The sequence below is a fragment of the Cibotium barometz genome, chromosome 33, assembly GCF_041138505.1.
Source record: "Cibotium barometz isolate CiBa-2024 chromosome 33, ASM4113850v1, whole genome shotgun sequence".
Classification (NCBI taxonomy): Eukaryota; Viridiplantae; Streptophyta; class Polypodiopsida; order Cyatheales; family Cibotiaceae; genus Cibotium; species Cibotium barometz.
The window spans coordinates 16,191,835-16,210,700 of NC_141078.1; the positions used below are offsets into that span (position 1 = coordinate 16,191,835).

An 18,866-nucleotide genomic window follows, 5' to 3' on the forward strand; every position below is an offset into this window, starting at 1 on the left:
GTTGTCAGTGCATCAGGTTTGCAAGACTGGCGTACGGGTGGAGTTTGATGAGCATTTTGTTGCTCTCCGGGACAAAGCAACAGGCCAAGTGGTTTGGGAAGGCGGAGTGGAGAATGGAGTTTACAAGCTTTCAGCACTCTCTTTCCCAGGTCCTCAGGTCTGTGATGAGTGGCAGTCTGGTAATGGCCACTTAAGTGTGGATACGCTGCAGGTGCAGGCTTTCCGGGACCAGATGCTTGCCAGTAGATAGCAGCAGTTAGCAGGAACTCTCCAGTACTGATGTTGGTAGTTCTTGTGTTCGTCAGTCAGAAGAAACTGAACAGGTAACTTATGCTCTGATGTCTCGTAGTATTCGGGACAAAGAAACTCCTGAAGATGAGGATGTTTTTTTTCCACGGGGACCTTTCGGAAAGCCATGCAGGTGGTAGTTGTTTACTTGCAGAAGGAGGTGGTAGTTGTTTACTTGCAGAAGGAGGTGGTTTCTCCAGGCTTTGTGGTTCCGAAGTCAGAGGGGGTGGTTGACAGGTTTCAGAAGGCCTTGCGTGGTCTTCATCAGGTTTCCGGGACTTGTTTTTGCACCCTAACAGGTGTTGATCCTTGTGAGCAGTGTGATGCCTCTTTGACTCAGAAGCATAAGGGTTCATTGATCTGGTTGATGGACACCAGATTGGACGGGAGCTTCTTGATGAGGCAGTTGAGCTCATGGTTGCGGATGACTCTTTGGGAGGCAGGATTGCGTTTCTTGTGGTTTCTGCGGCATGCGAAGGATCATGGACTCTTGTACACAGGAGGGGGATTGTTGGATGGAGTCCTACTCCACGGTTGGAGTGACTCAATGTGGGGAGGAGATCCGGACACGAGGAGATCTACTTCAAGCCCAGGAGCAGTTTTACGGAGCCGTAAGAGGCAGTCATCTTTTGCCTTGTCGAGGACAGAGGCAGAGTACCATGCTGCTTGTGATGCTGCTTGTGAGGTGGTGAGGATGCAGAGGTTGCATTGCAGGATTGGGCTTCCACTGGAGGAACCCATGGTCATCCAAAGGCACTTTGTTCGTGAACAGATCGTTGCTGATGACATCTTGCTAGAGTTTTGTTCGACGGAGGACAGTACGGTGGACCTCTTCACGAAGTCGCTATCTCAGGATTTGCTCAGGCGGCACCCCATCTCCCTGTGGTTGGTTTCACAGCCAGGTGCTGAGAGGGGGTGTTAGAAGTCATCTCTTGTCTATTTTTATACACTAGGGCCTTTGTTGTGGGTGTGCCTTGTGATGCTGCTTGTGAGGTGGTGAGGATGCAGAGGTTGCATTGCAGGATTGGGCTTCCACTGGAGGAACCCATGGTCATCCAAAGGCACTTTGTTCGTGAACAGATCGTTGCTGATGACATCTTGCTAGAGTTTTGTTCGACGGAGGACAGTACGGTGGACCTCTTCACGAAGTCGCTATCTCAGGATTTGCTCAGGCGGCACCCCATCTCCCTGTGGTTGGTTTCACAGCCAGGTGCTGAGAGGGGGTGTTAGAAGTCATCTCTTGTCTATTTTTATACACTAGGGCCTTTGTTGTGGGTGTGCCCGCCCTTATGAGGTGTTTTCTCATTTTTCCCCACTCTCCGTATTTTTCCCATTTTTCTGTGGCTTGGGAGGCAGCCCTGAGATGGCAGGAGGACCCAGTAGCTGGCCGACTGATGGTACTGGTCCACGACTCCATATCTGAGATGGCCGACTGCTGACAACTGGCCGACTGGCTGTATTTGCTGGTCGTGGAGGTTCAGGGCCAGTCGGCTGCCTTTAGCACAGGCCGACTGGGTATTTGGGGCCATATAAAATGGCCCCATGGCCCCCATTCCATTTTGTAGTATTCTCGGGATCTCCTTGTGTATATAGAGCAAAGTTACACGCCTCTATCTCTCTCTCTCTCCTGTGGTGTGATTTTCTGCACTGCGTTTTGCTCGTGTTCCCAGATCTGGTCAACATCTCCGCTAGCATCACTCCTACACACGGCTGCATTACAGAGCTTCCCACATCATGTCCACTCAGGAGAGCCTGCGAGATCTAGAACTATGCCCCAGAACAGATGGTATGATCACGAGTGCAGAGCCCTATACTCACGGCTCCGCATACAGAGAGCCTTGGGAGCCATCACAGAGCAGGAGTCGAGGAGAGAGATGAGGAGACTTACTCGCCGCAAAAGGCGGACCTTCGCAGAGATACATAAGCTAGAAATCTTCCATTTCTTCATGAGTAGAGATAGCCCTATCTCATGGCGGCACTTCAGAGTGCCCCGAACACCGACACCCATTCCAGACCCACAGACATGGCACATATGCAGAGGGCCTATACCACGCCCCACAGCAGCCACCTATACCTCAGCCACAGGAGCCTCGACCTACCACAGCTAGCTTCTTTACCCACTCGATGGTAAAGGAAGCTATCCGCCGCCTACAGCATGGACGGGCCGCCGACCATATGGGCCTTCAGGGTGAGCATCTCATATATGCAGTAGATTCTTTGGCTCCTTTTATTGCACACCTGTTCAACAGGGCACTAGCAGAGGATTTGCCTGCAGAGTGGACGATGCACACCATTGTGCCGATCCACAAAACACAGGATATGCTCGATCCGAGCAACTACAGGACGGTTATGGTTGGCCACGTGTTGGCCAAACTCTATGGTGCAGTGTTGGAGCAAGAGCTTAGCTTATATGTTGAGTGAGCACGTTTATGCTCATCAGGGCAAGCAGGCTTCAGGAGAGCTTTCTCTACCACTGACCATGTATTCACTTTGAGATGTATGATTGATCAGGCCAGAGTGAGAAAGAGAAAGCTCTATTGCTGCTTTGTGAATTTCCGCAAGGCATTTGACACAGTACCACAAGAGAGGCTCTTTCAGCGCCTGCAATCTCTTGGCATACCAGCAAATATGACATGGGACATCTATGCATTATATGAGCAGGTTTTTGGGCAGGTCAGATGCCCAGAAGGTATGTCCGAGACTATTGCTAGCACCATTGGTGTGAAGCAAGGATGCCCACTTTCCCCCATGCTATTTGGGTTATACATTGATGAGGTGGCTGACTTTATTACACGGGGAGGCGGAGATGGAGTTGATCTAGCAGGTACCTCGGTACATATTATGCTTTATGCTGATGATATTGTATTAGTGTCTGAGTCTCCAAGAGGTCTACAACAGCATCTACATGCACTCCATGATTTTTGCACACAGAGGGGTCTTACTGTGAACCTTGGGAAATCCAAGGTTATGGTCTTTCATACATCGAGACAGGGCAGGAGTCAGCTGACATTCACTCTCACGGGACGCCAGGTGGAGGTGGTGACATCATACGTGTACCTAGGGGTTACCTTCTCTGGAGCAGCCACGTGCTTCACCATGGGTTCAGCAGCCAGAGCTAGATTAACATGGGGATATGCAGCATTGGCTATGCTAGAGAGATAGTGCCACCAAGCGCATTTTCAGGAGCCCCGGACGAAGGGGTGGCTATTTGACACATTAGTCACACCGGCACTGATGTATGGAGCAGCGGCATGGGCGCCAGGCCTTGCTACCCATTGGTGGACACAAATAGAGAGACCACAGGCCCTCATGATGGCACTCATAATACGCAGCAAACCATCAGTACCTCATGACATTATCCGAGCAGAGTTTGCTGCGCCTCCTATGATGGTAGAGTCCATATTCCAAACTATATGCCTGCTAGACAGATTCAAAGAGATGCCACAGGACAAATTGTCATACAGAGCTTTTGAGGCCCCACTCCCAGCCCCTACACAACAAGGAATTACTCTCCAGAGAGCAGAGACACTCACTGCCCGCAGGAGACAAAGGACACCTGGCTTTCGGACACCACGCCTATACCAGAAAGAGATGATAGAGATCAGAGCTCAGTTTCACAAAGAGGGTGCGGAGCGACTAACTCGCTTCAAAGCAAACCCAGGCATGTTCTTCAGGGAGCTGTGGACATACCCTTCATTGATGTATACCATTTTATACCCCCAGTATGATACAAGATGGAGCTAGCTAGGTTGCATATCATGATTGTATACTCCATGCATATAGCTTTGCATTCTCCTAGTAGTAGAGCTCCATCCCCTCCCCCACTCATTGCACCTCTCTTCAGCGTTTGTCTCCTACAACCCTAGGCGCCTCAAACGCATGAGCATTCAATCATCTACATCAGTAAAACGCATCAGTTCAGCATTCAACCTTGCGTTTTCTGCATCCATACAGTTTTCAGCATTCATCCATTCATAGTTTTGCTCCAGCCACTTGGTGAAGGTAAAACGCAGCATTCATACTCATTTTGTCACATGCACTCTGCACTCAATGCATGGTGACAAGATGGCTCATCATCAGAAGTGCAACAGTTGTAAAGTTTTAGAACCCAATAGGATGATAATTGTCGTACGCCGTGACCCCATTGTACATCCTCAATCCAGGATAAGTCAGACACGAGCTACGTAGGTCATTCCTCAGCCTTAGTGGGTCAATCAGTCAGTCAAGTCCCTTAACCCACTTGGAGAGAATCATTCATGCATGCAGAGTAAGTAGAAGCCTTAGGGTTTGCATCAGAAAGCACTCTGCATCCTGCATAATATGCATTCATATGCCTGTGCATCATTTAGAACATCCCCGAAGCCTTGGGGAATTTACTGGGATTTATCTGGTATTTTTCCCATATTTAATAGTATTTATTTAGCATTATTTGCATTATTGGGCATTTATAAATATAAACTTTATTAAATGACCAACCTCCAGTTAGTATAAATAGGCTTGCATAGAGCTTAGTTATTCATTCAGTCTTCATTGTGCTAAGAGCTCTTCTCCTCAGCCCTAGGAGCATTCTTGCCTTCAGCCCTAGACTAATCCAGCCCTTGGAGCTCATAAGCTTGCTTCTCCAGCCTTGAGAACCCTTGCTTCAGTCAGCCCTAGGCGCCTGCTATCAGCCTCCAATCAGCCTGTTTTCAGCATCAAAGCAGCCCTGATTCAGTCCTCTACAGTCTCTAATTCAGCATACTGTCAAGCCTCAGTTCAACGCCAGCAAACAGCCTGCAGCCAGCCTGCGTTTCAGTCCAGCAGCAGAGTACCTCTGCGTTTTCTGTCCAGCAGTCCCAGAACCTCTGCGTTTCAGTTCAGCAGCTCCCTACAGGCCTGCGTTTCTGTCCACAGCAGTTTCCAGCCCTGAATCCACAGTGTGCATCAGTATCCAGCCTTCTGTGCATCATCCATACATGCAGCAGTCATCTAGTGAAGGTAACACAGCATCCATAAGTGTTTTCAGCATTCTAACATAGTGTAGAACAGTCCACCTTCTTCTTCTCTCAGCCTCAGGTGTGCAGCCCTTCCTCATGCCCTTGGGAAGAGTGCATAGGCTCGAGATCAGGTCATCGAGGTGTTTCTACAGCAGTGTACAGATCAGCCACTCTCCGATCCTCCGAGATCTTGCGTTTGGCTTATCTACAGTCCACATTCATTCTCTCTAAAGAAATAAAGCAAATACTATCTCGTTATTGGGATAGGGGGCCCTTCAGTAGGTAATTCGGGACCCAATCTAGTGTACAGTTCTCATCTATCTCTCTCATCTCTCTTTAAAGTTTGAAGTATTAAAGTGGATTGCTAAACTCACGAAACTCAGGATACAGAAGACGGTGTGAGCATTTGTGTGACAGGATCTTCCAATACAAAGACTTCCGCTGCATATCACATTGGTATCAGATTCAGATTGTCCACACACACCGTATCCTAGCATGGGGGCATCCTTGGATGGTTAGATTGCATTCCGGCACGACCACCGACTTCATCATCATGTCTACAGGAGAGAGTACTCATCAGCCGGAAGACGTCTCCCCCGAAGGAGACCTTGTTCTTCCGCCTACAGCAAACACCATAGCTCTTCTTAAAGCTCAGAACCAGCTACTCATGGAGCGTCTCCAACTCTTGGAGGCAGCAGCAGCAGCACGTCCTTCTACACCTCCAGCAGCACCCGACTACATCTCCCTCTTCTTTCAGATGGAACAACAAAGGAGAGAGGACGAGGCCCGAAGGAGAAGAGAAAAAGAAGAAAGACGGGACTATGAGGAAGCCCAACGCAGGATCGACGAAGACCGGCGTCAGGCTGACCTCGCCGCTCGGGAACACCAACGTGAGCTTGATCGAGAACGTATGTTACTCGAACACCAACGGGAAAAGGAGGCCATACACTTGAGGTATCAGCAGCTGTCCTCAGTCTCCCCAGTCATAGGTGTCACCAGCCAGCAGCCCGCAGCAGCATCAACCACCATTATTCGCAGTCAACCAAATTTCAGTAAGTATGATGGTAAGTGTGATCATTCATCAGTTAATCAATTTATTTATCAGTGCTCATTTTCCATTAGCTAGGATCACAGACCCTCACAACAAAGTCCACTTAGCGGCTCCCCATCTCACTAGTGAGGCAGTCACTTGGTGGCAGCATTGGTCTAGTATTCATACTGACCAGGCCACAGGTGTCACAGCCTTTGACTGGGACATCTTTGTCCATGACCTAAAGACCAGATTTCTCCCGCCCCAGTACATGACCGGTCTGAAAGACGAGTTCTATGGACTCAGACAGAACGGATCCCCAGTGCTTCAGTTTTCCGGTAAGGTTATTACTTTAGCACATCAGTTAGGGTTATCTGAGCAGGCTAAGATGGAGCAATTCATTCGTGGATTGGACTCTAACATTCGGTTCACAGTTCGTAACTTTGAACCAAGTACATATGACCGGGCTCCGACTCTCGCTCAGAACGAAGAAATGAAGCTTAACGGGGGCAAGCCCAAGCAGGCATCTCAGTCCAGTACCAAACCCCGACAAGGGAAGGGTAATTCGTCTTCTAAAGACATTAAGACAGACAACAGTCCTAGCTCTAGTTCAGGGGGTAAGGAATCCAAGCCTAAGAAGACCCCTGAGGAAAAGGCTCAAGCAGGCATCACTGGAGGCTATCTTCCTCCAGAGGAGCAAAGACAGTATCAGTCAGAAAACAGATGTTTTTTCTGTCATACCATTGGACATGGTAAGAAGGATTGTCCAAAAAGACAAGCGGAGCAAGCCTCCAAAGAGCCTTCTGCCACAGTTGCCGCAATATCCCCCGCTCCTCCAGACCTACCTGCTACCACCAATGCGGTTCAGATCTTACCTTCTATGCATTCCATGCCATCCGTGGTACTTGATGCTAAGCAGGAGGGTGAGGCAACAACCACACAGAAAAGCCTGATCCGAGCTTAAGGCTCTGTCCAGGGCCAACAGTTCATAATCCTTTTTGACATGGGCAGTTCTGAGGACGCCATCTCTCCCCAGTTGGCTACCAACATGAGTTGTACCTTAGTGCCCTATCATTTGGAGGTAGACGGGTTTACACCTGGTCTCCGCACCCACATCTCTCAGAAGGCACAACAGTTTTCTTTTCAAGTTCAAAAGGCCTCATTCCAGCGAGATTTCATTGTCTCTCCTCTTTTGGGATGTGACATGATCTTAGGAATCCAGTGGTTTCGTCAGTATGAACCTATTCCCAATTGGGGGCAGGACACCTTTATTATCTCTAAAGGTTTTCCTGAGCTTGTCATGATTCGGGGGGATAGGAGCATTCTTGGCGTTCCTATGATTTCTCATCTCCAGGCCCGACGAGCTATGTGCAAGGGAGCAAAAGGAGCATTACTTTATGCTCAGACAGCTTCTAATCAATAACCGCTGTCTCATCATCTTCATTCCCTCAATTAACAGATCTCCTTTCTCATTCAGACATTTTTAAGGATGATCTCCTACCCAGCATCCCACACTTAGCAGAACCTCCTAGCAAGTTTCCCTCTTGTCTTTCCAAGACTTTCAAGGGCAAGCTAGAACAGCAGTCAGTTCCCAAACATTTGAAACATGTTCCTTATGGACACATTTTCACAGTCACCACAGACCACCAAGCACTTAAGTGGCTCCCGACGATGCCAAGTGCCCAGTGGAGTGCTCAGCACACTAGACAAGGTCGGCTCTTCCAACAAGTTGGAGGAATGATTAAGTACATCCGTGGTCAGCATAACCCAGTAGTAGCAGATGTTCTTAGTAGAAAGACTAGCATCCCGACCAGTCAGGAGTCTACCATTCTCAACATCTCTCGAAAAGACTTAGAAGATCAGTATGTCGATTCCGCAGAGTTTGGTATTCAACCCAGTTTGGCCCTCAATTTTGAGCCTGGCCATCATTCAGTTCACAGACAAGCATGTAAGTTTAGACGAGATATCCACTTCAAGGAAGGGGATTGGGTCTCTCAGTGCATCATGAAACAAAGATTGAAACAAGTGGGCAAACATTGTACCAAGCTTTCATTCCGTAGTTTTGGCCCTTTTCCAATAGTTAAGAAGATAAGTGATGTCTCAATGAAGTTAAAGTTGCCTGCCAGTTGGACAATGCATGATGTTTTCCATGTTTCTTGGCTAAAACCATATATTGGTCCAGAAGTGTTTGATGTTTCAGATGAACAGCAGCCAGACGTGGTAGACGAGGCAGAAGTGATTGAGCCTGAGCAGATCCTTCTTCATCGATGGAAGCATGGTTCCGGTCGACGGATTCGTCAGTTCTATACAAAATTCCGAGATCGAGGTACCCACGAAGCCGTATGGCTCGACGAGGAGTTCTTCCAGGAGTACTCCCAGTTATTGGCGGACTACTTGGAAGCGCCATGAACCTGCCGCCAAGCTAATCAGGAGGGAATGTCACATGCACTCTGCACTCAGTGCAGAGTGACAAGATGGCTCATCATCAGAAGTGCAACAGTTGTACAGTTTTAGAACCCAATAGGATGATAATTGTCGTACGCCGTGACCCCATTGTACATCCTCAGTCCAGGATAAGTCAGGCACGAGCTACGTAGGTCATTCCTCAGCCTTAGTGGGTCAGTCAGTCAGTCAAGTCCCTTAACCCACTTGAAGAGAATCATTCATGCATGTAGAGTCAGTAGAAGCCTTAGGGTTTGCATCAGAAAGCACTCTGCATCTTGCATAATATGCATTCATATGCCTGTGCATCATTTAGAACATCCCCGAAGCCTTAGGGAATTTACTGGGATTTATCTGGTATTTTTCCCATATTTAATAGTATTTATTTAGCATTATTTGCATTATTGGGCATTTATAAATATAAACTTTATTAAATGACCAACCTCCAGTTAGTATAAATAGGCTTGCATAGAGCTTAGTTATTCATTCAGTCTTCATTGTACTAAGAGCTCTTCTCCTCAACCCTAGGAGCATTCTTGCCTTCAGCCCTAGACTAATCCAGCCCTTGGAGCTCATAAGCTTGCTTCTCCAGCCTTGAGAACCCTTGCTTCAGTCAGCCCTAGGCGCCTGCTATCAGCCTCCAATCAGCCTGTTTTCAGCATCAAAGCAGCCCTGATTCAGTCCTCTACAGTCTCTAATTCAGCATACTGTCAAGCCTCAGTTCAACATCAGTAAACAGCCTGCAGCCAGCCTGCGTTTCAGTCCAGCAGCAGAGTACCTCTGCGTTTTCTGTCTAGCAGTCCCAGAACCTCTGCGTTTCAGTTCAGCAGCTCCCTACAGGCCTGCGTTTCTGTCCACAGCAGTTTCCAGCCCTGAATCCACAGTTTGCATCAGTATCCAGCCTTCTGTGCATCATCCATACATGCAGCAGTCATCTAGTGAAGGTAACACAGCATCCATAAGTGTTTTCAGCATTCTAACATAGTGTAGAACAGTCCACCTTCTTCTTCTCTCAGCCTCAGGTGTGCAGCCCTTCCTCATGCCCTTGGGAAGAGTGCATAGGCTCGAGATCAGGTCATCGAGGTGTTTCTAGAGCAGTGTCCAGATCAGCCACTCTCCGATCCTCCGAGATCTTGCGTTTGGCTTATCTACAGTCCACAGTCATTCTCTCTAAAGAAATAAAGCAAATACTATCTCGTTATCGGGATAGGGGGCCCTTCAGTGGGTAATTCGGGACCCAATCTGGTGTACAGTTCTCATCTATCTCTCTCATCTCTCTTTAAAGTTTGAAGTATTAAAGTGGATTGCTAAACTCACGAAACTCAGGATACAGAAGACGGTGTGAGCATTTGTGTGACACGATCTTCCAATACAAAGACTTCCGCTGCATATCACACATTTACAGCAGTCTAGAACAGTCCCAAACAGCCCCTCTCTCAGCCCTAGCTTTGTATCCCTCCCTCATACCATTGGGAAGAGTGCATAGGCTCGAGATTGGACATCTTTGGTGTTTCTACAGCAGTGTACAGTTCAGCCCAACACTTGGTCTTCAAAGGTCTTGCGTTTAGCTTATCGTCAGTCACACCGTCAGTCTCTTTAAAGATAATAAAGCAAATACTATCTCGGTAACGGGATAGGGGGCCCTTCAGTGGGTAATTCGGGACCCCATACGGTGTACAATTCTCATCTCTCTCATATCTCTCATAAGTTTGAAGTATTAAAGTGGATTGCTAAACTCGCGAAACTCAGGATACAGAAGACGGTGTGAGCATTTGTGTGACAAGATGAGGCCTCCAATACGAAGACTTCCGCTGCATGTTACAGAAACTGCTGGCTGCTGAGATCAAAACTTTCCTGTGTGCTGTGTACTGGTTGACTAAATCTGGGCTTTCCTTGTGCTGGCCGGCTGTTTTCTGGCATCAAAAAGCTACTGGTCGACTTCTCCTAGGGAAGCGAGAGGGCTGGTTGACTAGAGAACTGTTCCCTATGTGCTGGCCGACTCTTTCCGGCATGAAGAGAGGGCTGGTCGACTCCTGGTGGAAGCTCTGAGGGCTGGTCGATTGCTGGTACAGCCCCCTTGAGGCTGGTCGACTTGCTCTGTGGGCTTGGCAGAGTTCGAGATAACCTTACAGGGCTGTCCAGGGCTGATGTGGGAGTGTTGTGGGCTGTCCATGGCTGTCCTACATGTGCTTTAAGCCGGGAAAGCTCTCCTATTCTGCGAAGGAACACCGAATTCAACACATGTTTTGTTACTGTTTTCATCTTGTACTAGAAGAATCAAGTGTTAGCCAATGGAGAATCCCTAGGCACCCACAAGGTTGTATCTGAAGCAGACTCTTTTTTGGTAATCTAACCATAAAGGGGGGGGGTCAGCCCATCTTCTGGCCCCTAGTGTGGTGTACTGTGCAGAGTTGTCTTTCTATTACATGTACTATCTGGATAAGCCTCATCAAGGCTAGCTCATAAATCCTCGATCTTTGTCAAGTAAGCATCCACTAGATCTCCCTTATTCATATGCTCTGACTCTAGCTACCTTATCAAATAGGCTACCTCAGCCTCATTGCATACATGGTGCAAAGATGCAAGTGCATCCCATGCCTGCTTGGCAATTTCACAAGAACGAATATGTGGGACAATGGACTTCTTCACAAAAAGAGCAATCACTGCATGTGCATGTGCATGTGCATGTGCATGTGCATCTCTTCCATCCCATCCAGCTTGATCCGGAGTAGGAGTCCGACCAACATCATCACCACCACTATGTGTTATACTCCTTGAACCACCTGTATGTGACAAGCCATGTGTACGAGTAGAACCAGTTATTCCACTTTTCATCATTTGTAAATCTCATCTAGGTGAAACCAGACAGGAACCCGTAACAATTTACAAACACTTCACATGCCAACCAAAGATATGGAAACGTAGCGGAAATAACCATAACAATATCAAAAGGAACACAACGCTGAGCCGGAACGGCCAGCCCCCCGTAGAAACTGCTTTATTCCAATGAATAAACAAATACAGATAAACCAAGGTGTGGGTGCAGTCCTAAACCGGATTTACCGAAAAGCTCACATGAGATGGTGTCAAAGCTCGCTTCACAAAGCTAAAGAGCCTTAGCCTTCTGCTATCTGCTCAAGCCTGATCTACTTCTTAGCAACAATCCATGAGGTTCTCGGATAGCCTCAAACACCAAACCAATCAGTCCCACAAAATTACCCTGAAACTTCCTTGAGATTTGGTCTCAAAGCCGACCACTGCTCGCAGTCAACTCAGAGAGAGAGAAAGAGTCACAAGATAGTTACTGATGGCGTGGGCTGTAAGCAAGGGGAGAGAAGAAGATGCCTGGCTTGGTGTACCACTATACAGCCAGTGCAGGGGGAGAGAACACTCCTAAGCCTGTTGTCCACTGTACGAGCAACGCAAGGGAGAGAGGAGAATCTACCCAGCCTGTTGTGCACTATACGGGCAGCACTAGGGAAAGAGAAGCTGCCCCGTCGGCCGTAGAGAGAGAACAAGGCAGGTCGGCTTGCTGCCACTGCACAGCCAGCACTCCAAGGAGAGAAAAACATGTTGTTACCTCCCAGTCCAAGCCCGTACAATCAGCCCTGTAGGTGGGTGCACATGCTTCCTCCACGAAGGCCCCTCCTAGCTTTAATAAAGTGGACTTGCCCTATTTTTGACATGCTTTTTTCCCTTTTATGGCTAAAAGTAGGTGCCTGTACCATAGTATATACTGAATTTCCAGCACTTCTCACTCTCTCTCTCTACTCTCTCTCTACCTGCGCTTTTGCATCAGATGGTGCGTTTTTGCATCAGAAGGTTTTCAAGAGTGTTTAGGGCTGAAAGAAGACTACCCAGAGCTTCCGCGCGTTACATTGGTATCAGAGCATCAGGCTCAGCCAAGCTAATCACTGATTCAGTCCCATATGATGGTGTACAGGTCCAAGGTACAGGAAAGTACACGGATTCGAAGCCCACGGCAAGAACACAGAACGGGAAGAACTCCCAGGAGGTTTGTTGGTGGTGTTCCACAGTGCCAGATGGGGATGGCAGTTCCGTGAGCCAGATAGGTTCTAAGGGAACGGTCCCAAGGGAGGTTGATCCTCCAAGGGTGATGTGAGAGTGCCAGACTCAGTTCCAGGAACGAAGACCAAGACGGTGTTCAGAGTCAGGGCAGGAATGGATTGTGGACTAGAGGAAGACCAGATGCATAGATCTTCATCAGAGACAGAGTGGTTTGGAGAACAGATTGGATTTTCAGAGAAAAAGGTTTGCCAGGGATGGATGATGACAGAGGGACTTCAGGACAGGATTGGGATGATGACAGTCATCCAAGAGCAGGTTGGATTCCCGTCATCAAGTTTAGCAGAGGGGGATGTCATGTGCATCAGCAATGCCATGGACATTTCTAGGGCTAAATCCAGAAGGGGCAAGCAGATAAAGATTATGAACCAGTAGATAAAGATTATGAACCAGTAGAACCAGAAGGTAGGAGCTTCAGGTGACTCATCTGAGGTGAGCATGGAGCAGGACCAAGTGGGATCATGCCAGAGGGACTGTCGGCTGCAAGAAAAGGGATGCTGGCTACCAGAGGAGCTGTCGGCTGAAGCCATCAGAGAGGTTGGGCAGCAGGCGCGCATCGATGACAAGGACAAGCAGTCGGGATGCTCCAAAAAGGGGCTGTATGGACATGGGACTGGCCGACCAGCAGTCGGCCAGCAAAAAGTGTCCCAAGTCCCATATAAAAAGGGCCCTCATGCTCAAGGTTTGGTCATTCCACCCACTAGGGGCGAGAGTCATTAGGATCCTAGTCTAGGGCAAGTTTTGGGTGTGTTATCACCTTTTCAAGAGGGCAGCCAAGGGCTGCAAAGACATGTACCCTTTTTGTACAATAGATATACTGAAATTCCAGCACTTCTCTCTCTCTCTACTCTCTCTCTACCTGCGTTTTTGCATCAGATGGTGCGTTTTTGCATCAGAAGGTTTTCAAGAGTGTTTAGGGCTGAAAGAAGACTACCCAGAGCTTCCGCGCGTTACATTGGTATCAGAGCATCAGGCTCAGCCAAGCTAAACACTGATTCAGTCCCATATGATGGTGTACAGGTCCAAGGTACAGGAAAGTACACGGATTCGAAGCCCAAGGCGGGAACACAGATCGGGAAGAACTCCCAAGAGGTTTGTTGGTGGTGTTCCACAGTGCCAGATGGGGATGGCAGTTCCGTGAGCCAGATTGGTTCTAAGGGAACGGTCCCAAGGGAGGTTGATCCTCCAAGGGTGATGTGAGAGTGCCAGACTCAGTTCCAGGAAAGAAGACCAAGACGGTGTTCAGAGTCAGGGCAGGAATGGATTGTGGACTAGAGGAAGACCAGATGCATAGATCTTCATCAGAGACAGAGTGGTTTGGAGAACACAACGGATTTTCAGAGAAAAAAGGTTTGCCAGGGATGGATGATGACAGAGGGACTTCGAAACAGGATTGGGATGATGATAGTCATCCAAGAGCAGGTTGGATTCCCGTCATCAAGTTTAGCAGAGGGGGATGTCATGTGCATCAGCAATGCCATGGACTTTCTCAAGACTAAATCCAGAAGGGGCAAGCAGATAAAGACTATGAACCAGTAGAAGATGGACATGGAGCAGGACTTGGAGCAAAGCATGGGTCAGAGGGGCTGTCAGCTGCAGGACAGAGGGTGCTGGCTGCCAGAAGAGGGCTGTCGGCTGACGTCAGCAAGGTGTAGGCAGCATGCGCATCAAGATCAAGGAGGAACACCCAGTCGGCTGAATTAATAGAGCATTTAATGCATTAATACTGGCCGACCAGCAATCGGCCAGCTCCCACCTTGTCCAAGACCCTATAAAAGCCACCAAGTGCTCAATGTCTTATTCATTCCACCCACTAGGGGTGAGAGTCATTAGGATCCTAGTCTAGGGCAAGTTTTGGGTGTGTTATCACCTCTCTCTCTACTCTCTCTCTACCTGCGTTTTTGCATCAGATGGTGCGTTTTTGCATCAGAAGGTTTTCAAGAGTGTTTAGGGCTGAAAGAAGACTACCCAGAGCTTCCGCGCGTTACAAATAGTATTACATAATTCCAACATTAAAGCCATAATTTCCAGATCCACGATCTAAAGTTAGATACGGCACAAGAGCCAACCGTATCAAGAAACTGTATCCATATCCTGAGTCAACAACTCTCATAATAAGCAAACACATGCACAAGAGCCAACTGTGTCCTAAATATCCATAAATCCATAAGCCGCTTTTCTGAATGTTCATGGATGCTAAATCCTTTCCAAGGGCCAAAACATAAGTACGAAGTGAGCACCAGGGTTGCTAGTCCTGAGAAAGATCGCACCATGTCAGGCTGCATCTGCCATACATGTACTATAAGAAAAGCATATCATGTCCAGATGTGTCTGCCATACATGTACTGTCATGTCCGGCTCCATAAGCCACACATGTTCTATCCTGTCAAGCTTCATAAGCCATATATGTTTCTATCATGTCAAGCCTCAAAAGCCACACATGTTCTCTTGCCATGTCAAGCCTCACAAGCCATACATGTTCTGTCATGTCAAGCCTCAGAAGCCACACATGTTCTGTCATGTCAAGCCTCAAAAGCCACATATGTTCTCTTGCCATGTCAGTGCACTCACACCAGAGTCCTTCCTGGGGATCCATCCACATACATGCAAAAGACAAACTCTTGTTGACATGTCAGTGGGCTCACACCGAAGTCCTTCCAAGAATCCATCCATACATGCAAAAGGAATGTGCCATGGCATAATTGATGTGAGAAATCCTTCTCCGCAAAACCGCCAAACAAGCACATGTTCACCCAAGCCAGGGAAGCTCAACTGGCACTCTATTGTCCAAGACAGCCCTGCATATCCTCGACCAACCATACGAGCGCAGAATACCTTGCCTTGTTGGCTTCAAAACACCTCATAGACTAGAATCAGCCAATCCATGATACTAATAAATAGTTCATAGTTTATATGCGACATATTCTAGCATCCCATACCACTAGAATACACCCCATATGAGATCCTTGTGTAGGCGACAATTCTAGCATCCCATACTCCTAGGAGCCTCCAATACACAAGACCAAAACCATAAACTATTCATCAAAACCATAGTTAAGCCCTTTCCAAAACCAAAACGGTTTCCAAGGATAACACCTTTCAGAAAAATAACTTTCCTGAAACACATTGTCACCATTTGGCCATCCAATTGGTCCACTCGTGCTTTCTCATCATACTTTCCTGGAGCACGTCTATTTTGGTATAGTCTCATGAAACTTGTCACCATTTGGCCACCCAATTGGTCCACTTGTGCTTTCTCATCATACTTGCTTGGTGCACGTCTATTTTGGTATAGCCTCATGAAAGAGGATTGTCCATACCAATGCTGCATTGCATAGCATCTTTATGTGCTTGCTTGCAATTGAAATTGCATGCTGTTTTCATGCTTGCTTGACCAATGTGTAGTTCCGGGTAAGGGGACCCCACCCGTGAACCGTGCGTGTGAAACTGTCTGGTTACATGGTTATGTGGCATGTGACAGGAAGTAAGTATTGGTCATAAACCTAGCCTTAGAAGTTTGCACTAATTTATAAGTGAGTGTGTACATACTTCATTAAGTTTTGGGCAACCATGCGTCTGTTCTAGCTTGCTCCACAAAGCACCTACCTACCACCTATAGTGGACAACTCACCACCTCACTCTTCCCTCTCTCTAGAAGAAGTGTCTCCTTCATGAGGCCTTTTGGGCTGTATTTTCAGCACTTTCTCCTTCCCAACTCCACATCCAAGCTTGCTAGGGTGCTTCCAAGAGTGTTTTCGGATGCTATTCACTCTCCTACACTCCCTCCCAATCACTAAAATTCAGCAAAACAACTCTCTTTCTTACTATAATTTCTTGTCTTTTTGCTAAAAACCCTAATTTCAGCCTTCCTTTCTCAAGTTGAACCATAGGGGAAGCCTTCCCAATGTTCCCTTCATCCTCTTGAAGACTTTTGTCGCGAAGAATTACGACAAATCGAAGATTTCAACACTCAAGCACTTCCATTGCAAAGACTTTACTGTCATCGACTCTACTTGCAATTGGTAAGCTTTTATGCTTAGATATGGAAGCAAGTAGCAGGAGGGAGGAGCCGGATTACAAGATCACATACCTTGTGTAGTGTTCTCTTGTCCTACGTGCTCTCTTGCAGATTGTTCCTACCATGTGTTGGTGGAACAATAGAGAGCAGATGGTAGAGAACATGGGCACTTGAGAGGGTAGACTAAACTGACAACCACTTTGTTTGCAATACTGTATTCATATGCATTGGTATGGAAATCTAGTCAAAAATACCCATTACACTATGTACTTAATTCTCCCAAGATCAATATACTTTATTTGGGGAGGGACCGGCCGTTCCGACTCATTGTGCATCTCTTGTCAATTCAGCAAATTACTTATTGTATTGAGCATGTTGTCCATCAAATCCTAGTGTATTTAAGTGTATTGATTAGCATTGTGTTCAACCAAGTTACAATGTGGTGCATATTACAGAACATGAATATGTGGGACAGCCGTCCCATGGCAAAGAGAAAATGTAGGAAGAACAGTCCATAGTCTTAAGGGCTGAACTTACTCGTATACAGGCTCTTCTCCATGCACAACAAGAACAATTGAAGCTCTACCGCCACGAGGATCCATTGGTACATGACCGTTTCAAAGCCAAGAAAGCTGAATCTTATATGGATCATGCAATGGCAATGGCTCAAGAGTTGCACATGCAACTAAGGGATGTAGCACATGCATACTTGGCTCGTATCGAGGATGCCTATGCAGAAAAGACAACCATCCCACATGTCTTGGAATCCCTACAGGCGCCCGAACAAGAACTTATGTCTAAGAGGATGAATCTCCATGCTATGGGAGAGGAACCATCGGCGACTTCACGCCATGCAAGAGTACCTCATGTAGCCCGTGAAGAATGCAATGTTTATGATAGTGCTCAAAATGTATGTCAAATGCCATTGCCGGTTGAAAATGTGCATGCACAACACATGCAACATGGGCTACAATTTTCTGTTTGGTGCACTTGGAAAGCATGTGCTTTGTTACATTCATAGATGATTACTCCAAATTTGTTTGGGTATACCCTTTGAAAGATAAATCGGAGGTTTTTATGTGCTTTCCACATTATTTTGCAAGGGCTGAAAATGAAGCAGGTTACAAATTGCAAACCCTCTCTACATATCGAGAGGGAAAGTATATGTCTAATACATATGTTTTTGAACAGATGCCCTATGAAAGCATTGAAAACCATCACTCCATATGAGGCTTGGTATGATAAAAAGCCTAAAGTTGATTACTTCAAGGTTATTGGTTGTCTTGCTATCCATGTGTCTCAATAGATGAGAAGCAAGCTTTGATGACAAGGCAACAAGATGTATTTTTGTGGGATACAACAATGTAGAAGATCATGAACAATGACGTATTGAAAATAAAGCATAAAAGTGGCCCCTTTATAGAAGCCTCTTGTAGGTGGTAGCTGTTTTGTTGCCAATTTTTTGCAAAATTGTTCCTGAATAAGAGAACCTTCATCAAGGATGGAGTTTCTCCCTGTTGGAAGCTGCAAGACTCTAGGCTGTATTTTAATCTTTGAGATAGTTTGAGAAAGGTTCCCTCTCACCAAAAAATTGGATTCTCTGCCCCCTTTGAATCAGGTGCTCACTTACACATGCATGCTCAGCCAATTTCTGGAAATATCCAAGCTACAACATTTTAGACTCGTTCCATGTGGAGATTGCAACATGCAAGACTCATTCCATAAGCAAATTGATGAAGTTTTCTCTCCCCAACGAAGTGGAAGGTTAAATGAAACAAGTGTGGCAACAAAACATTATCATTCAAATTTCAAACCAAATCAACAATTGACATCAATAAAAAGTTCAGAGGAGACAAGAGACTCAGAGAGGTTACTACTAAACAAACTAATGGTGCCTCTCTCCCATTCAGCTCAGCATGCTGTTTCATGCACCAAACAAACTAATGCAGGGAGCTTCATTGCAGTACGAAAAAACACTGCTAGACTGATGAAACCCCTCCCCATATGACAAGAACACAAGTCCTGC

At 46.9% G+C, this 18,866-nt stretch overlaps 1 protein-coding gene across 1 annotated transcript in view; it reads right to left on the reverse strand.

Moving 5' to 3' along the window:
- Window positions 1–18,866, reverse strand: part of LOC147619351 (uncharacterized) — a 31,258-nt gene that overhangs the window by 11,486 nt on the left and 906 nt on the right. The gene's annotated exons all lie outside the window — the stretch shown is intronic.